The sequence below is a fragment of the Bos mutus genome, chromosome 23 (genome assembly GCF_027580195.1).
Source record: "Bos mutus isolate GX-2022 chromosome 23, NWIPB_WYAK_1.1, whole genome shotgun sequence".
Taxonomy (NCBI): domain Eukaryota; kingdom Metazoa; phylum Chordata; class Mammalia; order Artiodactyla; family Bovidae; genus Bos; species Bos mutus.
This window is the reverse complement of record NC_091639.1, coordinates 34,098,879-34,122,573: the sequence shown is the minus strand read 5'-3', so window position 1 is coordinate 34,122,573 and position 23,695 is coordinate 34,098,879. Positions and strand designations below refer to the sequence as shown.

The 23,695-nt window shown below is 51.3% G+C and overlaps 1 protein-coding gene across 4 annotated transcripts in view; it reads right to left on the bottom strand.

Moving 5' to 3' along the window:
* CCND3 (cyclin D3) overlaps positions 1-23,332 on the bottom strand; it is a 94,670-nt gene extending 71,338 nt beyond the window's left edge. For 2 of the 4 annotated variants that reach the window (XM_070361177.1, XM_070361178.1), the window contains exon 1: positions 23,124-23,332. The gene's annotated coding sequence lies outside the window, so the exon portion shown is untranslated. The remainder of the gene's footprint in view (positions 1-23,123) is intronic. The other 2 variants (XM_070361179.1, XM_070361181.1) reach the window with 1 other exon arrangement.
* Between the last annotated feature and the right edge of the window lie 363 nt (positions 23,333-23,695).

Genomic DNA, 23,695 nt, shown 5'->3' with positions numbered 1-23,695 from the left:
AAGATTCTGCATGCTGTGCGGTGCAGTAAAAAAAAAAAAAAAAAAAAAAAAAAAAAGGTGGAAGCCAACTAAAACACAGACCCTGTTCTCAAGGAATTCACTGTCTAGTAAGGACAAGGAGTTGCACCCACACCCAACGTACAAGAGGATACGCTATCCAAAAGGTGGGATGTGTCAGGAGAGCAGCCAGGTAGATTTAAACCAGGACGTGAAGAACAGCCAAGTTTGGACAGATGGGAGTGGATGAGAGAACAAGGTGCATCCCAAGAAGGGGGGAAAGTGTGAGACAAGGGATGGGAGCAGGGACTCCCCAGGATGTCTCAGTATGCCTGTTGGGCAGAAATAAGGTGTGCTGTGCTGAGTCACTCAGTCATGTGTGACTCTTTGTGACCCCCATGGACTGTACCCTGCCAGGCTCCTCTGTCCTTGGGGATTCTCCATGCAAGAATACTGGAGTGGGTTGCCATGCCCTCTTCCTAGGGATCTTCCCAACCCAGGGATCGAAACCCAGGTCTCCTGCATTGCAGGAGGATTCTTTACCATCTGAGCCACCAGGGAAGACCAAGAATACTGGAGTGGGTAGTCTATCCCTTCTCCAGGAGAACTTCCCAACCAAGGAATTGAACCGGGGGTCTCCTGCATTGCAGGCAGATTCTTTACCAGCTGAGCTACCTAGGAAGCCCAGGAATAAGGTGATGGAGGTTGATTGTGGGTAAAAGGGCTGGATAGGTGGGTTGAGCCCAGATGCAAGGAGACCCAGAGCACCATGACAAGTTGAATTTAACTTCACAGGCCCAGAGAAGGAAGTCTCTGATGGTCTTCGAGCAGCAATGCTATGGAAACACACAGTAATCCAGGCAAGTGCTCACGGAGGCCTGGGGTGGGCAGGCAGCCATAGGAGCAGAGAAGAGATGCAGTGGGAAATACCGCAACTTGCTTCCCAAGTGCAGTGTGTGTCCTTAAAGGAAGAAAGTCACACCCCCAGGCCAAAACGCCCTTTCCCCATCCCACCTTCTTCTATACATCCTATATATCTGTCTTTTACACTCGCCAGCATCTGACACTATGCTGCTTCAGAGCACACAGGACAAGTGAATGAAGCAATGGATGAACAGGGACGTCCCTGGTTGTCCAGGGCCTAAGACTCCCATGCCCAATGCAGGGGGCCAGGTTTGATACCCGGTCGGAAAACTAGACCCCACATGTCAGAACTAAGAGTTTGCATGTCACATGCGATCTGCATTCCTGCATTCTTGCATTCCACAACGAAGACTGAAGATCCCCAGTGCCGCAACTAAGACCGGCGCAGCCAAATAAATAAATATTTTTAAAAAATAAACAAATAAAGCATAAGGTCTTAAAAAAAAAAAGAAATGGATGAACAAATGATTGGATCCTGGACTGGCAAAGAATGCCTCTGGGCGCACATTAAAAGGGTGGAGGTGGGGAGGGATAGGAGGGTAAATGGAAAATAAACAATTGTTCTGTTACCACTTCCTCTGGGGCCAGGCCATGGTTTTTAACGGTGTGCAGGAGGCACACACACAGTCTGGCACGCGCACATCCACACAGACACACAAAGAGCTATTTATTTACTTCCTTTGTGAGGGGTAAATAAAGATCGGGTCAAAACAGGCTCCCCCAAACCGCCAGGGGGTCTTCCCCAGGTGTTGGTGCAACACTCGGCTTGGAGAAGTCACAGGTGGCTGCCTGCTCGTGTCACCCCACCTCCTTTTATGCACGTGTGGGTCTGGTTCACTAGGGAGGCCTCATGTGCAGTGAGAAAGTAGGGGAAGGGGGAAGGGTGGCAGAGCAGGGCTTCTTCACCCCTCCTCCAGTGCAGGCCAGGCCAGCGAAATTCACCCACCCACCCAAGAGAGGCAGCAGTGTGCAGTATGGGTGACGGAGGGCCATGCTGGGCAAGGCAGCCCATCCTTAGATGCTGAATGCTGCGGGGAGGCCTGGGGCAGAGGGCATCAGGTATCTACCAACCCCCGTGGAGGTACAGTCATCCTCTATATTCACGGATTCTCCATTTGTGAATCTGCCCACTCTCTCTCAATGCTCCTGCTGCTTTTGTGGTTATTCGAAGACACTCACAGAGGTGTGAAAAATTCGAGTCACCTGATGCGCGTGTTCTCAGCTGAGGTTGAACAGGGCGACGTTCTGCCTCCTTGCTGCATCTCTCATGCAGTAAACAAGTGTCCTTTTCAGACTACTCAGTGCCACCTTTCCAGCCTTTTTAGCCTTTTTGTTGATTTCACTGTTTAAAAATGGCTCCCATGCATGGTTACATGGCTAACTACAAGAAGGCTGGGGTGTGCGTGAGCTAAGCTTCGTTCAGGCATGAGAGGCCACTCAGGGTCCAGAGCAAGGCTGTGCCTCAAGGAATAAAGTGAGAGACGCCAACATGAGAAGGCGGACGGCAGGTCTGGGTGTGGGTCTGGCACTCGGAGGAAGCAGGAAGCCAGTGAGCCCTCTGTGGAGGCCGGGGTGTACAGCCTCTCTTCCTGGACTAGCTAGGAGGACTGCAGGGCAAGAGGGGCCCAGAGAGGAGCTCAGAAAGCAAAGGGCCCACAGAGGAAGTGTCCCCACACAGATTTCCACCCCCCACACTCTGCTCTTTCCTGGGGTCACAGGTAATGGGAGGAAGGATCCCACTCAGACCAGGGTGCTGGAGGAGGGGCTGGGAGGGGACGTGTCCCCCGGAGCAGAAGAGAAGTCACCAACTGAGAAAAAGCAGATTCCACGCCTAGTAAGTGAGGGGGAAGTGAAACACCCACTCCAATGCCTGCTCCTCCCCCCACGCACCCCCACCCAGCCCCACCCGGCCGCCCCAGGACAGCACCCAGGTGAGACCTGCCATGTGCTTTCAGGGGCTACCTGTGGGCCTTTCACGCTCTGAGCCACAAGAGCCACGCTCAGAGCTGCGATGGCTTGGTCTGTCCTCCGTGGGGAGGCAGCAAGGGGACACTGAGGGCTTGTAAGATCCATGAGGTTAGGGGCTGTGCCTGTCATGCTCTTTTCTCTTTCACGTGAAATGAACACAGCATCTGCGCAGTAGGCGCTCAATACACAGATAATGATGAACGAACGAATGAATGAACAAATGAATGGATTATCAAACGAACAATGGGTCCAGAAGACTGCATCCAGAAATTCACAACTGCAGAGGAAGAGAACCATTCCCCTCCTTTGGACAAAGCTGGACCTCCTGCCTCAACTCCATGTACTTTGTCTCTGAGACTGAGACTTGGCCCTGAGAGCCCCGGGACTCTCCATCTCCTGATGCTGAGATGATTCCACCTGCTCACTAAGGTGAGGGGACGTGACGCTTGCCTACTCCATCTGAGGACAGCAGAGCCTCCCAAAGGGGCAGGAGTGGTGCCCTTCACTGAGCCTCCTTCCCCTATCCTATGGTGCTCCTGAGACCAGGGCTCTGGTCAAAGCACGTGGAGTCAAATCCTCCACCTGTGATCAGAAATGAGGTATCCAGGGGAGAGGGCAATAGCTGGCCACGCTGCCCTAGGCCTCCCCCAGAGAGAAGTCCATCTGGGAACCCTTTGCTCAGAGGTTCCACGTAGAAAAGCCATCCTCACGTACGTGACACAGGCTCTCCTGGTCCCTGCCTGTCAAGATCCTGGGACGAAGCTTCCTAACTACCCCACAGCATCCTTTCCCCTTCTTACACCTTTCATACTAGAAGCTCTGCTCAGTATGATCCCCAAGACCCTCTGTAGCTCAATATGGTGGGTGACCAACTTTTGGCTAATGGGATAAGGGATCTGGCAATTTGGAGTCATATCCTGAAAAGGAAGAGTTGTGCCCCCTCCTACCCTCCTCCCCCTTCCCACTGGCTGGGTCATGGACCCAGGGGATGGGGTGGTGTGCTATCTTCAACATCCGAGGGCCTGGACAAACAACAGCCTGGGAGAAGTGTGGGTCCCCAACACTGTCAAGGGGTCCAATTGCCCACCCGGACTTGTATGCGAGAAATTTCCATTTGTTCAGATGCCTGATTTGGGGGTCTCTTATTCCAGCAGTCTGGGCTTGCCAGGTGGGGCTAATGGTAAAGAATTGGTTGCCAATGCAGGAGACACAAGAGACGCAGGTTCGATCCCTGGATCAGGAAGGTCCCCTGCAGGAAGGCATGGCAACCCACTCCAGTATTCTTGCCTGGAGAATCCCATGGACAGAAAAGCCTGGAGGGCTACAGTCCACGGGGTCACAAAGAGTGACACGACTGCAGCGACTTAGCACACACGCGTGCATTCTAGCAATCGAACCTCTCCCAGTGCCTGTCTCAGTCCATTCTCTGGTGCCAATGGGTAAAATGTGTGAGAGGGACCTTCCTCTGCATCTGCGTCCTCAGCCCTTCAGCTCCCCGTCACCTCATGCCATCAAGTCTGCTTTCCCGAGTGTCAGAGAGGGCCCTCCAGGTAGGCAGTGGAGTCGAATCCTCGCCACGCCACTGCAGCCAACGCAAAGGAAGTGACCGTCTCCCTCACTCACAATACATAATCCACTCCTCCCTCAAACTGACCATTTCTCAAACTCTCTCCTTGCTGAGAAAAGTCTCCTCCATGCTCCGGGACCACCTCACCTTATCAGGCCAACCCGGCCCTGTGGGATAGGCAGTGAGGAAGGGCAGAACGCCTATGTAACGCTGGACAAATCTCTGAGCCCCTCTGAGCCTCGATTTCTTCCTTTATAAAATGTGGATGATAACCCTCGTTTATAGGTTGGCGGAGAGAATTCAAGTTTATCTATTTATAAAATGCCTAGAGGACTTCCTTGCTGGTCCAGCCAGTGGTTAAGACTCCGAGCTCGAAATGGAGAGGGCCCGGGTTTGACCCCTAGTCGGGGAACTAGATTCCACCTGCCCCAACTAAGAAGTCCACATGCCCCAGTAGAGATCCCAAGAGCCACAACTAAGACCCAGTGCAGCCAAAATAAATAATGTTTTTGTTTAATGAAAATAAAAAAATTAAGTGCCTAGCAGTGCAACTGGCACATAGTAGGTGCTCACTAAACCGTGGCTGTTACTGCTATGGAGATACTGAGGACAGAGCTGGAGGAGAGTCCTGAGTGAGGCTCCCCCCACAACCCCCAGTGAAGGCTGGCTGGAAAGGGCACGAAGGAGAGAGCTGGGGAGCAGAGACCACGGGGGGAAAGAGGAAGAGAGACAGGCAGAGCTGGAGGTGCCATCGGGGAGAGGTGGGGGAAAGGCTCAGCGATGCCCACACTGGGCGAGAGGGTGGAGGGCACAGCTGTGGTGTCTATCAGCCACCTCCAGTTCACACGGTCCCCGGGCCCATGTCACACCATCTCCACCCAGCACTTCTGTCTGGGTTGGCTGCCCTCCCCGCCACTGCCCCTGTTGGCACACCGTCAGCTGCTGTTTGTTGCCTCATCTTCCTTCCTGCCCCTGACAGGACAGAAGAAGGGGACGGGAAGCAGCTGCCTTGCCCAGCAACCACCCCAGCCCTGTGGGCTGCAGCAGCTCCTGGGTGGTTAAGAGCCCAGGCTCTGTAGACAGACAGGCTGGGTTCTTTCCCCCCACTCTAGCCCTTAAGAGCTGATGACCTCAGCAAGTTATGTGGCTTGTCTAATCCTTCAATTTCCTCGTCTGCACAATAGGGAGAAAAGGGCCGCTGAGAGGAAGGAATGAGATCATGCGTGGTGAGCACCCAACACTGGGTCTGGCATCACCGAGAGTGTTCGATGAAGGGCAGTGACCCCAGGGCTGGCTTCACAGGCGCGTGATCCAGGCAGGCACACAGAGCCCTGCACTCAGAAGGGTTCCACCCCTGGTTCAATGCTCTGTTGACACCATCTTGAAATTCTCAATAATTTTTGAACAAGGGGCTCTGCAAACTATGTCGTCGGTCCTGGCTAGTATCAGCATGCATACATTGAATCTGCTGGCTGGGGGGACTAGACCCAGGTTTGGGGGGGGGAGTTGCCCAGCAATCTGCTGGAGATGTGGGACATTAGAGGGCATTGGGGAATTCAAGGGGGTCATTTAAGTAGAGTGATGTGGGACTCTGCAAGGTTGCCTGCAGTTAGGGACTGAGAGGGTGGTAAGACCCCTATGCACACCCTCCCTAGGCTTTGGGGTGGGTGGAAGTGTTCCCCCCACCCCCAGTCGAGATCTTTCGTTGTGGCACAAGACTCTAGCTGTGTCGTGTGGGCTCAGTAGGTACAGGGTGTGGCACAGACTCCAGAGCAGGCAGGCTCAGTAGTTCCTGTGCTTGGGCTTAGCTGCGGCATGGGCGATCATAGTTCCCCAACCAGGGCTTGAACCTGTGTCCCCTGCATCACAAGGCAGATTCTTAACCACTGGACTACCCGGGAAGTCCATGTCTCCTTGATTTTAAGTCCCAGATTAGCACGTCTAGAAAGTGGTCTGGGGTACTGACTTGAACCCTCAGGAGTCAGGGAGCCTTGGAAGGGCTTCCATAGGGCTGGGGTTGCCTCTGGGCTCTACAGGGAGTGCCACTAACCCCTCAGAGGTACACCTTGGACCTGCTGTCTCCCCTTACTGGACTGTGAGCTCCCAGAGGGCTGGACCGGGCCCACCCACAGCGAGGACCAGATGTTTGCAGAGCCGGCCATCAGGACCCCTGCTCGCCCCTCCTCCCAGCCACCCCACGCCACCCTTGGCTTCCCAAGACTGGCCACCACCACCATCACCACCACCCTCTTCTGTTCCCGGGCCTTCCTGGGGTAGCCCCCATGTGAGTCTGAGGGTGGCCCAGTCTGGCAGGTGGAGTCCGGCCCTGAATGAGGCCCCTCTCCATCCGCCTCCGGCCACCTGCCCGGAGCACTCACTCCCTTCCCGACAGCTGGAGAGCGGCCCTGGAACCTCTGGTTAAGGGGTGGGGGGTAGTGTGGGAAGGTTCTGAGGGACCTAAGCCAAGGCTGAGGGGAGGCCCTTCTAGCTGATGGGGGTGCTGAGTGTGCATGTGGTGGAGGGGAAGGAGAGAGCGAAGTGGGAATCGGGGGTGGGGCCAGAGAATGGAATGTGGAGTTCATTCTCCTGGGGGCGCAGCTGTTTATTTTGATCTTCTCAGTCAGCTGCAGCCTATTCCTTATCTCAGAGCTCAATCCAGACTCCACCTCCTTCCCTGTTGCTGAGCTGCGGAAGGCAGATACTGTGGGACACAGCCCCGCACCCTGCTCTCACCGCCATAGTCCTCCCCGGCTCCAAGCTGCTAAAAGGGACAGGAGAGAGCAGCGCCCCGCCCCGCCCCCCACAACCAGAAATGCCCGCTCCATGCTTCAGAGCCACTCTGTGACCGACCATCGGTAACTGGCTCTTGAAAGTGAGTCATCTCACGTTAAGATGCACACCCCAACTGCCAGGACAACCTGAGCTGTCCCCCTGGGTTTGCCAGGGTATTTCAGCTTTATAGGTGGTGGCCTTGGACTTGAAGGGTCTGGCGGATAGTGCTGGCTTAGCTGGGGACTTGAAGCAGAGGCAGCTGTCACCTCCCAGCCACACCAGGCTGTCCTCTCGGCTGTCACACTTACTACTCCTGCCAACTTTTTTTTTTTTTAAACATTTTTTCCTTTTTCGGCTGTGCCACCCAGCAAGTGGGGAATCTTCGTTCCCTGACCCGGGATCGAATTCACACCTACTGCATTGGATGAGTGGAGTCCTAACCACTGGACTGCTGGGAAAGTTGCATCGTGCCAACTTTTTTAAAAAAGTAATTTTTGGTTGTGCTGAGTCTTCGTTGCGGGGCGGGCTTTCTCGAGTTGTGGTGCACATGCTTCTCACTGCGGTGGCTTTTCTCATTGCAGAGCGTGGGCTCAAGGGCACACGGCCTTCAGGAGTTCCACCTCCCAGGCTCTAGAGTTGTGGCGCATGGGCTTAGTTGCCCTGCGGCCCGTGGGATCAGGGATCGAACCCGTGTCCCCTGTACTGGCAGGCAGATTCTTAACCACTGGACCGGAAGGGAAGCCCCGTTATGCCAACTTCTTACTTGGCACTTTATGTCTCCAATGCGATGATGTGAAAACAAAGACTGATTTTCTATATGCTTATGGAAACACAACTCATGACTTGTTTTGCATTTCTCTTGTTATTACAGAACTGGAACATTTAGAAAAAGGGGGAAAAAGTAAAAAAGAAATCACCCATAGTTCTACTGCTTCCCCCAAACAACTGCTGTTAACATTTTGGTATAGTTTCTTCCAGTCTTTTCTCTATGTGTGTGTATATGTCTACGTGTGTACAACAGACGGTTGTCAATGTTTTTTTAATGCTATACATTTATTTAAAAGGTCAAAAGTTTAAAAAGACTAAATATATTGGCTAAGGATATGGAATAACTGGAAGCCCCAAGCTCTTCTGGTAGGAATACAAAAGGAAACAACTATTTTAGATCACAGTTTGTGCTCATGTGCTCAGTCTCTCAGTCTGGCTGACTTTGAGACCCCATAGCCTGTAGCCCGCCAGGTTCCTCTGCTCATGGAATTTTCCAAGCAAGAATTCTGGAGTGGGTTGTCATTCCCTTCTCCAGTAAATGTATTGTATGAACACTTTTACATCCTAATTTTCTCCTTAACATTACAACATAGGTAATTTTTGTGATATCACGGATTTTTGCAATTGACATTTTTAATGACTACCCAATATTCCATGTACTAGATATAGTATATCTTGCTTAACCATACTCTATTGGGAGACGTTTCAGTTGTTCCAGTTTTGCATCACTATATACCTATCATCACGGACAAAATTTTTCCCTACATTTAGGACAGAGCCTGGAAAAGTGGGATGACCAAAGCAGCGGGTCAGAATATTCTGGAGCCATTTGATTTGACACCTTTAGCCAAGATGCTTTCTGAAGGGAGAATTTATCACACGGCAAGGTCATCAACAGGCAAGAACACACCCATTTAGACCCACTGCTATCATGTAGGGGCACCACTCTCTCTTATTTTTTCTTGGCCACACCACACACCACACAGGGTCTTAGTTCCCTGACTAGGGATCAAACCCTCAGGCCCTGCAGTGGAAGTGGAATCTTAATCACTGGACCACAAGGGAAGTCCCTGTTAGGTATCTTTTTATATGTCTAAGTCATGTTACCTTTTGCAGACTGTTCTTTTTTGGCTGCTGATCCCCTTTCCAACAACATTGTTGCTTCCTTTTGGGAGGTTACCTCTCCCTTAGTGCAAATCGAGGAGCCAACTCGCAGCATGGAAACCAGAGCGTCTGGCCTGACCATCCCAACCATGCCGTCGGTCCTTCTGCTCAGCCCCTGGGCACTTTGTCAGTTTCTGCTCATTTCCAAAACTAGTTTTCCAGCCTTTCTGATGAGTCTATGGGTTCCCAACCTTCTTCCAATAAATTCCTTTTGCCTTATATTGGACAATCTGTTTCTGTTGCTAACAGAACCTTGAAAATATTGATACCTCGCCAACTTACTGTTTTTCAAATTGCAAGTCAGGACACTTTACTGGGTCATGAAGTCATGAAGCTAATCTTGACCAACGTTTTTAAAAAATGAAACAACAACAGAATAAAAAAGCTAAGTAAAGGGAAGTATTGTCTAGTTAATGAAACTCGTTTGTTTTATGTATACATATATGTGTGTGTATGTGTGCATAAGAAATAGGTTAAAACGAAGACATGTCTAATTTTGAAAAACATTGCCCTTATTGAACTTGAATAACTTGAGAATAAAGAATAATCAAGAGTAATCTCTCCTAGATGTATTATCTATTTCTCCCCAAATCTTTAGTACTTAGGAAAATGTACTTCCTTTCCAAGAGAACAGTATATTTCAAGGTCCACCCACTATTTTATCTCTATTAATAGCTTGACATCTCCACCCACCCTTTACTTGATGATACTTAATGATAATGGACATCTTTTCCTCTTGGTCTTTAAATGTCTGTTAATGGCACCAATATTCTGCCACCCACCTAGGGTGAAATATCCCGCAGTAGTCTAGTCCTTGAACTCTCCTCTATTCATTTACTGACTACCTACTGTATTCCAGAAGGACAGAAGACGAGAGAGCAGCAAACGATAACACGTGGCCACATACTTCATCTTTGAAGTACACGTGGTACCCAACAGGGAAGATCATGGCGATTTCACAGTGCCAGTGACTCTTCATACCTTCCTACCAAATAACTACTAACTTCAAAATATTTTGCCAAATCAACCCCCTTGTTTCCATTCCTACTGCCTCACCCTAGTTTCAATCCTTTTTATTTTGTGTAGGCTCTCTCTTGCCTACTGCCCTACTGAAATCTATTCTGATCACGTCACTTCTTTGCTCACAAGTTTTCAATGATGGACTTTCCTGGTGGTCCAGGGGTTATGAATCTGCCTGCCAATGCAGGGGACACGGGTTTGGTCCCTGGTCCAGAAGATTTCACATGCCATGGGGCAACGAAGCCCATGCACCACTACTGAGCCCTTGTACCTAGAGCCTGTGCTCCACAACAAGAGGAGACAGACATCACAATGAGAAGCCCAGGCACCGTAATGAAGAGAAGCTCCCACTGGCCACAACTACAGAAAGCCTGTGAGCAGGAACAAAACCCCAGCACAGCCTAAGTCTTCAGTGGCTTCCCATTACCTCCTAAATGACTCCAAACTCTCCAACCCAACAGTGTTGATTTGGCTTCTCCACCACTGCTCCAAAGTTTCTTTCTAGCTGCATTTCCACTAATCCACAGTCCACCGGGTCCTCTCTTCCCAACCACATAACTGTGTGAGGCCTGATCTTCTTCATACAAATCAATCAAAACAACATACTGAAACAGACTGAAGCAGGAGCAGATATGAGAACCCAGCTGTCTTCTATTAAGCCGGGCATTAAAGAGATTTTTGAAAAATGTAAAACAAGGCCACACTGCACATTTTTTTGTTTTGGAAAATACAGTTATTATCTTATTAAAAATATGATGCTATGTTAACATGCAATGATTTTTATTGTTACTTTAAAGGAATTAATAAACATTTTTAAAATTTTGCACTTAACACTTTTTATTAGAAGTCAAACGTCGGTAGCTACCACTTTGAAAAGCAAAAACTCTTTGGGATTCTAAATCATTTTTAAGGGTGTAAAGTGATCCTGAGATCAGAAAGCTCGAGAACTGCTGCCTGAGATCTAACAAGTCAGTTAAAGCATACACGGGGTCTCTGAAATGCCCCAGACTTGCCCCCTTACTCATGTTTTTTAACTCCCTGCCCCAGTCTGTTGCTGGAGTTTTTAAACCATTAAAAAAATAAGTAGTGGTAATAGCAGAGACATTACTTTGCCAACAAAGGTCCATATAGTCAAAGCTATGGTTTTTCCAATAGTCATGTATGGATGTGAAAGTTGGACTATAAAGAAAGCTGAGCACCGAAGAATTGATGGTTTTGAACTGTGGTGTTGGAGGAGACTCTTGAGAGTTCCTTGGACTGCAAAGAGATCAAACCAGTCAATCCTAAGGAAATCAACCCTGAATATTCATTGGAAAAACTGATGCTGAAACTGAAGCTCCAATACTTTGGCCACCTGATTTGAAGAGCCGACTCATTAGAAAAGACCCTGATGCTGGGAAAGATAGAAAGTGGGAGGAGAAGGGGATGACAGAGGATGAGATGGTTGGATGGAATCACTGACTCAAAAAAAAAAAAAGGAATCACTGACTCAATGGACATGAGTTTGAGCAAGCTCTGGGAGCTGGTGAAGGACAGGGAAGCCTGGTGTGCTGCAGTCCATGGGGTCACAAAGAATCAGACATGACTGAGCGACTGAACAACATATGAAGAATAATTATTATTACAGAAATAATAATGACTATAGAAACAGTCGCTCAGTCTTGTCTGACTCATTGCGACCCCATGAACTGCAGCCTACCAGGCTCCTCCATCCATGGGATTTTCCAGGCAAGGGTATTAGAGTGGGAAGCTTCCCTGGTGGCTCAGAGGTTAAAGCGTCTGCCTGCAATGCGGGAGACCTGGGTTCGATCCCTGGGTCGGGAAGACCCCTTGGAGAAGGAAATGGCAACCCACTCTAGTATTCTTGTCTGGAGAATCCCATGTACGGAGGAGCCTGGAGGGTTACAGTCCACGGGGTTGCAAAGAGTCGGACACAACTGAGCGACTTCACTTTCACTTTCATAGAAACAGTCATTAGTTGTACTAGAATCAATAATAATATAAAGAATAAATAAGCCTGGGGACTTCCCTGGGGGTCCAAGTGTTGAGGTCTCTGCACTTCCACAGCAGGGGGCATGAGTTCCACCCCTGCTTGGGGAACTAAGATCCCATAAGTCATGCAGGGGGGTCAAAAACAACAACAACAAACAGAGTAGGGACTTCCCTGGTGGTCCAGTGGCTAAGACGCAGGGGGCCACAGGTTCGATCCCCTGTCAGGGAATTAGATCCCACACACTGCTACCAAGAGTTCGCTTGCCTCAACTAAAGATCTCGTGTGTTCAGAAAGATGGTAACAATGACCCTATATCCAAGACAGCAAAAGAGACACAGATGAAAAGAACAGACTTTTAGACTCTGTGGGAGAAGGTGAGGGTGGGATTATTTGAGAGAACATTGAAACATGTATATTACCATATGTGAAATAGATTGCCAGTCCAAGTCTGATACATGAAACAGGGCACTCAAAGCCAGTATGCTGGGACAACCCAGATGGATGGGATGGGGAGGGAGGTGGGAGAGGGGTTCTGGACAGGGGGACACATGTACACCTGCGGCTGATTCATGTCAATGCATGGCAAAAAACACCACAATATTGTAATTAGTCTTCAATTAAAATAAATTAATTTTTTAAAAAAGATACCGTGTGCCGCAACTAAGACTTGGTGCAGCCAAGTAAATAAGTATATATATTAAAAAAAAAGAATAAATAAGCCTAATAATTGCCATAGGCTTTCAGCTTAGAAAAAAAAAACTCAGATATTCAGAGAAGAAAAAGATACAGAAACAACCATTACTTAAAACTGCTCCTGAATATCTTCCCATCAAGTCCACTCCTCTTTCATTTTTCTCAAATGGCACCTATGCAGAGACGTTCCTGGTAAATCCATCCACAAGAAACCATTCCTTCCTCCAGATTCCCACAGCACTGTCACTCCAACCTTTCCTGCCAGCCAGGAAACCAGTAAGAGTCCGTAAGTGAATGCATACTGAATTCCTAAATATGCACACTGAACTATCACAAATTCAGTACTGTCCACTGGAGGAGGTCCCCAACAGCCTCAGAAAACCACTTACATGGGTTTCATATGATGTGAGCCCTTCCCCAAACTCAGCATAATGTTCCACCAAAGACGCGGCCATCTGTCTCCATGAAAACAGCTATGCTGGAGATCCTTAGATAATGTCCAAGCCATGCACACTGCGTTTTATGAGCAGTTTAAGGAGACCTTAATAGTAACGTCGATGTGTTTTGCTTTTACACTGACTGTGAACCCAACACAGCACAAAACGTGGCTCTAGGGCTTCTCTACCCCACTCCAGTAGTCTTGCCTGGAGAATCCCATGGACGGAGGAGCCTGGAAGGCTGCAGTCCATGGGGTCGCCAAGAGTCAGACACGACTGAGCGACTTCACTTTCACTTTTCCCTTTCATGCATTGGAGAAGGAAATGGCAACCCACTCCAGTGTTCTTGCCTGGAGAATCCCAGGGACAGGGGAGCCTGGTGGGCTGCCGTCTATGGGGTCGCACAGAGTCGGACGTGACTTAGCAGCAACAGCAGGAGCAGCAGCAGCAGGGCTTCTCTGGTGGCTCAGGAGTAAAAGAATCCACCTGCCAAATGCAGGAGACGGGTTCCACCCCTGGGTCAGGCAGATCCCACATGCTGCCACAGAGGAGCTAAGCCCATGCGTCACAGCTCTTGAGTCTGAGCTCTAGATCCTGGGGATGTGAAGACTGAGCCCTCACACCACAACTACTGAAAAACCCGTGCCCTACAGCCCACGCTCCATGACAGGAGAAACCACCACAATGAGAAGCCCCTGCACCACAACGAGAGAGCAGCCCCCACTCTCCACAACTGGAGAAAATCCTGCGCAACAGTGAAGACCAAGGACAACCAATAATGAAATCAACAATAAAAATAAATAAACTGTGGTTCTACTGTCAGTGAGGAATGGATAAGCCCTCTGAGGATTACAGATATTGTTGGAGAGACATGCCAGGTGGCTGGGCCATGAGTCCTGCATCGATGCAGTCCTGTCCTCTGGGCAGGGTGCGTGGCCGCCACCCTGGGCTGGGGCTGCTGCCCATCCTGGGCTGGAGTATCTGGAAGGTGAAGGTTGCAGGGCCAGCACTAGGACCCAGCTTCACCACCAACTCCAGAGGTGTGCCGCAGCCACTGCCCTGGTGCCACACCCCTGCCAAGGAGAGAAAGGAGAATGGGGGGGGAGGGGAGGAGCTGGAAGAAAAGCTTGTTTGCACCATGTTGCAGTTAGGGCGGCTGTGGTTGGGCTGATTCATCCAGGGCTCCCCAGAAAGGTCAGGGCCCCAGCCCCACCTAGCAGAGCTCACATCGCCACCACCCACCCCTGCTTCCTGGGTAGCTACAACACCTGACCTGCCTGCTGGGGCAGGGTGGGGTCCTCCTGGTTCCTTCCCTGCCATCTTGCTTGGCTTAGGGGACAAGCCTGCAGCTCCAGCCAGGAGCACCGAAGTTTGGGCGAGGCTTTGGGACATACAGAGGCAGCTCAGGGATCTACCTGCCTGTTCTCCCCCATCCTAATGCTGTGTTCAGGATGTCTCGACAGGGAACCTGTGGTCCACTCACACTCCTTGGTGGGAGTGCCCTCCAAAGTGCACATTCACACACACACACACACACACACACACACACACAGTGTGCATGGAAGGTCCGAATCCAGTATGGCTGAGTTCCTTCATCGCTCACCTGAAACCATCACAACATGTTTAATTGGCTATACCCAATATCAACTTATTAAACCTTTTTTTTTAACTAAAAAATATAAAAAGAAGTCTGACTCCAGTCAGAGTTCTTTCAGCCACTGGGCTCTCAACACTGACCGGCTGTATGACCTTGGGCAAGTTATTTAACCTCTGTGCCTCAGTTTCTCTACCTGCAAAATAAGGAAACCTCAGAGGATTCTTGTAAGGAATAAATGAGAAACAAGTTAATAAATATCCACATTTACTATCAATTTCCATGAGCTTCCCAGGTGGCATAGTGGTAAAGAATCCACCTGCCAGTGCAGGAGATGCAAGAGATGTGTGTTCAATCCCTGGATTGGGAAGATCCCTTGGAGGAGGAAATGGCAGCCCACTCCTGTATTCTTGCCTGGAGGGTCCCATGGACAAAGGAGCCTGGTGGGCTACAGTCCACGAGGTTGCAAAGAGCTGGATACCAGCACACACACACCCAGAACACATTAGAAATTTATTTACACATGGTACATATTACTCATAGGCACTTCCCACAGTCCCCAGCACATGGAAGTATTGTGCAAACATGTGCTCTATTATCCCAACATCTTCGCTGCCACCTGTCTGCAAAGAAATGAAGGTTCAGAGAAAATCCACACAATAGATTCCTACAACACCCAACTCTAGGAGCTGCACGTGAGGTGAAGCAGGGGACACACAAGACTTCTGAGGACCACCCAGGAGGCACCAAGCTCATGTCCAGTGGCTATAAAGAGAGTTTTGAGTTAGAGCCCAAGAGGTTGGGCCCTGGTCAGAAAAAACTCTTGTTTCCTTGGAGACCAAGAGACCCAACAGGAAGAACTCTGCTTGGTCCTAGAGGCAGAATTCTAAGAAAAGATGGTGGCCACCCCTAAGACCAGCAGGTACCAGCTGACGGAAAACAAAAAGACACTGGAAACCATTTGAATGTTCTACACTCTGGCCTACGCTCAGCCACCCAGTACATCTGAGAGTGCGTAACCCTAAGATCCCCGCATACTGTGATGAAAATAGATTCCATCTCTGAACAGTCTCCCGGTCTGTGGTTCTGTAGTAGATCCTGCTTAGAGAAAAGGGAACAGGACTGGAAGGAAAGCAAAAAGCAGTCCTGACCCCCGGGGCCATGTGCGGGGAGGAAAAAACACTCTTCCCTCCATAATCCAAAGACAGCTTGTGATATCCACTTGCCAGAGAGGAGTAAATCCTCCCTGGGGTCTTATTCCAGGCTGTTTCCTCAGCACCCAGCAGAGTCAGCTTAATAAACAGGAGCTTAGGAAGAAGAGTCTGTGAAGAGCAGAGATGCCTTCTGGGGGACATGCCGCCTGGCTGGGAGTGCCCTCTGTACCCCATCCTCCCGTCCCCTGGCCCTTCCTCCCTCCTCCCACAGCCTCTAACACCCCCAGCTGGAGCCCAAGCTCTGCATCTGTCGGAGGCCCTGCTCCTGGCTTCCTTTCCCAGAACCCAGGGGCCCCCAGGGGAGGGGCTGGGAGGTGCAGCCTGGAGGGAAGACGACAGAGAAGAGGAGGCAGGACGAGCTGGAGCAGACAGTGCGGGGGCCAGAACTGGGAGTTTCTGGGACAGTCCCAATTTCAAGTATTCTGTCCAACGGTCTGACCACAGGCCAGAACTGTGGGCCGATTTTTATTCTAGAAAAGATGATGAGATGAAGTCATCGGTGGGATGGCGAGCAAAGATACCAGGGCTGCCCTCTCGTTGCTGGATGGCCCCCATGCCCAGCCCCTGGAGCTCAGGCTGGGGCATGATCGTGAGGATGATATGATGGTGACAGAAGTGTCGCGTGTAAGGGTGTATGACCTGCTTGGTAGTTGGCAGGGCTGTGAGCGTATTATCTCCTAAGCCTGGTGCAGAGCATGGGCCCGGAAGCGTCGGCCCCTTAACTCTGTGTAACCACTTTGTGCCCCGGCTTCCTCGTCTACATAAAGGCATCACGAGGGACTTCCTTGGTGGTTAGAATGCCCCTGCCAATGCAGGGGATACGGGGTCCATCCCTGGTCCGGGAAAACTCCACGGGCCACAGGGCAACTTAGCTTGTATGCCACAAACACTGAAGTCTGGGCACCCGAAAGCCCACACTCCACAAGAGAAACCACCACAAGAGGCTCGTGCACAACTAGAGTAGCCCCCAGTTCACCACCTGCCCCCCTTACCCCCGCCACAACTAGACCCAGGAGCAGCAGCAAATACCCGGTGCAGCCAAAAAGAACAAAAAAGGCATCATGATAGTATGTCCCTCACAAAGCTGCTGCTGCTGCTGCTAAGTCGCTTCAGTCGTGTCCGACTCTGTGCGACCCCATAGATGGCAGCCCACCGGGCTCCCCCATCCCTGGGATTCTCCAAGCAAGAACACTGGAGTGGGTTGCCATTTCCTTCTCCAATACAGGAAAGTGAAAAGTGAAAGTGAAGTCGCTCAGTCGTGTCTGACTCTTCGCGACCCCATGGACTGCAGCCTACCAGGCTCCTCCGTCCATGGGATTTTCCAGGCAAGAGTACTGAAGTGGGGTGCCATCGTCTTCTCCGCACAAAGCTGCTACGAGGACACAAAAAGATCCGATCTGGATATTATAAAGTGCTCAGGAGTGTCAGGACAATTAATCCACACAATGACTCGGTGAGGAAGGGGCTACCGTTACGCCCACTTGACTGGTAAGGAAACAATTTCACACAGCCAAGAAGGGGCCAAGCTTGGACTCAATCCAGGGTGGTTTCTGTCTTGAGTCCAGGCTCTGAGCCACTCCACTAGAGAATGCACGGGTTAGGTGGTCACGTGCACAAATCAGACAGGCAAAGGGCCACGACAGACTTCCAGCTCCGAAACTGTCCTGCTGCTTAACCCTCGGTGCCTTGCCTTGCTCCTTCCATACAATGGACCTCCCGCCTCACAGGATGCTGGGTGAGGGGTGGGGAGTGCTTGCAAAAGGCCCATTAAGGAGCCTCTCTCTGGGCGTGGCCTCCATGGCGCCCCCTGGCCCCAAGGTTTGTAACTGCACTCTCTGCCCTGGCACATGGTAAGCCCGGCCTGCCCTGAGGGGTCGGGGAACCCCAGCGGTTCTGGGCATTTCTAAAGGTCTGAGAGGCTAGAACGCAGATCTGGGCCAACAAACGAGGCACCAGGCAACCCTTTGCCGCTCCCTCCTTCCTGGGGACAACGCCTGGGCCCCGGCTGGCTCTCCTTAGGAGTGGCTGTCCTAGGGTGGTTCTAAGCACGGTGGGAGAACTGGGCAGGTTGCTGAGGACAAATAGTTTATGAGAGATGCGGTTTTGGAGAACCTTAAAAAAAGATGACATGTTGCGGGTGTCATGGCCTTGAAGGCTATGAAAGGCCACGCTCACAGGGCTGCTGGACTTTCCCTCGGCTCCTAACGCGGGTCCTTCTGTCTTCAGGACAAAGGAAGACCAGGGAGAGGAAAGAGCAGGAGGGGAGGGAGGGCACCCCGGACCTGGGAAGGGAGCCTGCCCTAGCCGGGAAAGGAGCCTATCCCAGGGGCCCAGGCCTGCACGTTCTGACCCGAGCCACGAGGAGACCTGCGAGCACATTTCATGGGGACGGTGCTGGGTCAAGAGTGGCTCTCTGAGCCCTGGTGTGTTCACAGCTGGGGATGGGGTCGGGGAAAGGCCCCAGGAAACCAAGCTGGTAGCTGGAGGACCAAGTGGCGCTCTTCAGCCCATCCAGCAGCCTTGGAGCCACGCGCTGGGCAACAGCGCCACCTGGTGGACACATGGGGAGATAAGTGAAGTGCAAGTCTCAGTCGTGTTGGACTCTCTGCGACCCCATGGACTGTAGCCCGCCAGGCTCCTCTGTCCATGGGATTCGCAAGGCAAGAATACTGGAGTAGGAAGCCGTTCCCTCCCCCAGGGTATCTTCCCAACCCAGGGATCGAACCTAGGTCTCCCGCATTGCAGGAGGATTCTTCACCATCTGAGCCACCAGGGAAGCCCAAGAATACTGGAGTGGGTAGCCTAGCCCTTCTCCAGGGGACTTCCCGATCCAGGAATTGAGCCGGGGTCTCCCGCATTGCAGGCGGATTCTTTACCAGCTGAGCTATCAGGAAAGTCCTGGGGAGGTAAGCCAGTCAATAATCGCATGGGAGGCTTAGAGGCTTAGAGGGAGTTTGAGGGCTTCCCCTGGCAGAAGCCTCACCTGAGCATGTGCTCTAGACACCCCTAGATGAGGAACTCACTTCTGCATAAAGAAGATTAGGCAGTTATTTGTTAATAAGTGTTTAGGCTTTGTGGAAATCTGCCTCTACCAGTCCCCTACCTGGGGGCTTCCAAAGGCAGCCTTTCAAATGTCTGAACACAGCTACAATAACCCTCCTAAATCTTCTCCCCATTTGCCTCAAACTTTCAGAGTTGTTTAGCACCCACTTAATCTTCCTTTCCTTTCCCTCAGTTATATGGTTGTCTTCTTTCTTTTTGGCCTTACAGAGTCCTGTGAGATCTTAGCTGTTCCTTGGACCAGGGATTGAATCTGGGCCCTTGGCAGTGAGAGCGCAGAGTCCGAACCTCTGGACCCCCAGGGAATCCCATCCTTTTTAATATTAACTTCCAGAGAATCCCTCTTCCAACTCTATATGCAGGCCACCTCCCTCCCCACACTAGCAGAACCATTTTAAAGCATTTTTGGATTGGGATTTCCCTGGTGGTCCAGCAGTTAAGACACCCAAGTTCCACAGCAGGGGGGACAGGTTCAATTCCTTGTCAGGGAACTAAGATCTCTGCATGCCACGAAGCTCAGCAAACAACAACAACAAGAAACCTTGGGATCTCAACTTCCTACTGTGCAGGGTCTGTGTTCAGGAAGTTGATGCTCTGATCTGAGGATTAAATAGACATCTAGAGCACAGGCTCTGAAATCAGACCAGGGTTCAAATCTGGGTTCTGCCACTTACTAGCTCAGGTAAGCTTCTAAGCCTTTCTGAAATTCAGTTTCTTCATCTGTAAATTGAGACTAGAAGCATTTACTAGTTGGCATTATGGTGAATGTGAAATGAGATAAGGCATGTAGAACAGCTCCTGGCAACATCATTCAGCTCCTAAGTGGCCACTATAACCGCATTTTCTAGTGTTTGGGGCTGTAGTGAGTGCTGTGGGCAAGAGTAAGTTAAAAGGGCAGAGATGAAAAGAAGACTTTGTGGAGTTAGCTAGCCAAACAACACAAATCCCAGCACAAAATCCAACAAATGAGTACCGTGTTGCAATCCCCTTTCCAGGGGGGTCTCTGACCACCTCCACAGTCACCCTACCCACCTACACACACACACACACCCACACACACACACACAGAGTACAGGAGCAGGCCCTGACAGCTCTTTGAAACTCAGAGGGTTTAAAATTTAAATGTCTTTGAGGGCAAGAGAAACACACCAAAACAAACACACCTCCGCACAGCAGAGAAAGGGAAACTTGGCAGGGGCCCCAGAACTTTCCTCACCCCCAGCCCTCCCTAAACTTCCTCTTGTGGTTTCAAGAGTACAACCTGTTCTCAAGCAAAAGAACGGCGCCTGGGGCAGTGGGCTGGGGCATGCCAAGGCTTCCATCACACCCCACCCTACAGGAGGAGGAGGGGGTGTGTGTGCAGTGGAGCTGCCTGGAGGTCCACACAGTTCTGATCTTCACATCCTGCTTACCTGTGTGACCACCCTCTACCCTCAACTCCCAGCATCAACACCCATCCCCCCCCACTCCCCCTCCTAGTCTGACTATAGGCAGAGAGGGACAGCCTCTGAGCCTCCCCAGATCTGTTTAGAGGCCTCCTGTGAGAAATCTAGTTCCAGAAAGATAATGGAAAAACAGCAGGAATCCATGGAGCCTCTGCCCTGTGGCCTGGCTGGCACCATGGGTAAGTCCCAGTCCGCCTAGAGGGACGCATCTCAGATGTGCAGATGCAGTTTTGGGGATGCACCTCTGGGATCCAGCAGCTATGAGGAAGAAAGGTGCGTATCTTAAATTGCTTAAGGTCACTCCCTGATCATCTTCCTGACTAAGCTACCAAGTTGGGGTCCAGAACGGTTTCTGCTCTTCTTAAAGATTCCCAACAAAAGAAGTGTCTTGGTTTCCCATCTCCCTAGATTCTGGCACATCACCTCCATGCATCTTTCCTGCATCAAACCTTGGTTTATTCCTCTTTGTGAGTGAGGCTTACTCAGGAGAACACACACACACACACACACACACACGCGCGCGCGCGCACACGGTCATTAGGAAGGGATACAAGCTCTGTATAGTCCCCACAACTCTGATCCAGGCCTGCTGGGGCTCCCTGTAAATAGCGCCTGCACCCACTCAGCTAACAAGTTGCTCTTCTCTGCATCATTTGAGATACAGGACCACAGACTCCCTTTGGGAAATTCCTAAGCCCCTGGCTTAAGGGTGCATTCCATGTGGTCAGTCAAGGAGGTGGGCTAGCCCAGTGGTTAAGAACAGGGCCTCCCAAGTCAAGTAACCTGGGTTTAAATCCCAACCCTGTCCTCTGGAAAATTATCTCCCCCAGGCCCGAATTTCCTCATCTGTAAGATGGGATATCCCATGGACAGAGGCGGCTGGCGGGCTACAGTCCATGGGGCCGCAAAAAAGTTGAATATGACTTAGTGAGTAAACAACAAAGATGGAGATAATACTAGTGTTCACCTCACAGGACTGTTGGGAGGATTAAAGGAGACATTACACCTAAAACATCTGGAAGAGTACCTGACGGTGCTATATAAGCCTTAGCTAGTATTCTGAACCCTTGAGGGAAGGAAATGGGAAAGAGAAGGCACTTGGGACCGCGGAGGTCATGGTCTCAAAGACTGGGCAGAGACTGGGATCTTGGTGGAATCCTCAGAGATGCTTTCGATCCTGAATTCCAGGGGAGTAGAAGCTCTGACTTGTTTGCCATTATGTCCCCACTATTTAGCCTGTGCAGATAGTGGGGTCTCAGCAGACAGCTGAATGAATTCATAAATTGTTGTGTCAGCCATCTCTCAAGTGAGCCTGGGAATTGAAAATGCAGAAGCAGCAGCAGGAAAACAATGGCAGATCCACTTCTTTTCACTCACGTCTAGTGCCAAGGAGAACTGAGCTGGGGGCTTAGATTTGTTACAGGAAACAGTCTTAACATCCAGGGGTGGGGGGTGGGTACCCCAGCATTGTGTGGACTGTTATATCACCCCTGGGGTGGACTCTCCCTGCTGCACCTACTTGGGAATTTCTGGGGTCCTGGGAACCAACCCAGACACACGCCTTTCCCAGAATCCATCCTGTTCATTCCTGTCTCTTCTTCGTGTCTAGACAGCAGGGTTAAAGAGAGCAGCAGCAGCTGTTTCTGTGTCCCCATTTCCCAATGCCCAACACCTCAGCAGGGTTCAGTCCAGCTCTGTAGAATGAGTAAGTTGCCCACGAAGACCCTACAACTTTTCTGCCTGCTGACTTTCCATCATTGAGAACCCAACTTAAATGTCCTCTTCTCTCTGAAGCCTTCCCAGCCACCCCAACTTGGCAGCTTGTCTCTGTTGTTCTATGACTCAGGCGAGATCACGGTGGATGAATAACACCACTGTGCCCTCAGCATCCCAGCCAAATCCCAGACACACAGTAGGTGCTCAATGTTTGCCGATGAATACAGTAAGGCTCCCTCAGTAACAGCAACCAATGTCTTCAGTTATTCCTCTTGTTGACACAGTAAAAGACACAGAAGAGGCTAGAGCCATCACTTGTGGATAGATGCCATCTACCCATCAGACACCAGAGAGACCACCACTGCGAGACCCCTCTTTCCGGTCCTGTCCTCCAGCCTGCTCCCCCGGCCCTGGCTGGCAGGAGGACCCCAAGGCTCCCTGCCCACCCTAGTTCTGCCCTCCCTCCGTCTCCCAGCCCATCTCTGAGGTATGCAGAACGACAACAGACAGCCCAGTGACCTCACTGGGCTTCCAGTTCAGCTTGGAGGGGGACTGTGCGGACACAGAAAAAGCGGAGAGATTTGGAGGGGCTTCTCTGCCCTTCAGCCACGTGCAACTCAGACAGAAAGTGAGTTGAGCTTTGAGAGACAACGGGAGGTGATGAGACACGGTGACCTCTTTAACCACCGCCCCCCATCCCCGATCCCCCGCCAGTCTCAGCTTGGAGGTTCCAGGAAAGCAGGGTGTCGTTGACACCCATCTATCTCGGTTTCTCCAGCCCTCAAGCCTACCTTCTCGGCAGGTGAGCCCCGCGGAGCATCGACCGTGGCCGCACACACTCTCTCCCGCCGCCTCTGGCTTCTGTCTGGGGAGGTGTGTGTGTGGGGGGGTCGCCACCTCCAGCCTCGGGGAGGGGCGTGCACCCCTCCCCCAGGCGCCCAAACAGAACCAGCCTCCGCCGCCGCAGACGCGGCGTGTTTACAAAGTCGGCGCCTAGCCGCCAATCCCGAGTTTAAAGCTGGGCAGGAAGTGGGGAAGAGGGGGCGGGGGAGACAAAGGGGCTGGGTGCTCCGCTCTGCGAAGGTTTGGGCCCCGACTCCTCCCGGCGGCTCGCCAGGCGCCGCGACCCTGACCCTCAGACCCCGCCCCACGCGTCCCACGCGCCCCAGGTGAGGGGGTGATGGGGGTGCCCCCCAGGCACAGGTGCTCCCGGCGGGCAGGCGCGGTGCAGGTTTCCAGACATCGGCCTCTGAGCATTTTCCACTCATCCGTTCGCCACGCAGGAAATAAACAACATTAGGCGTTGTTTCTTGACCTCTTACTCTACGTCTGCACAGTCATAGACCCTTCGTCTGTATTAGCT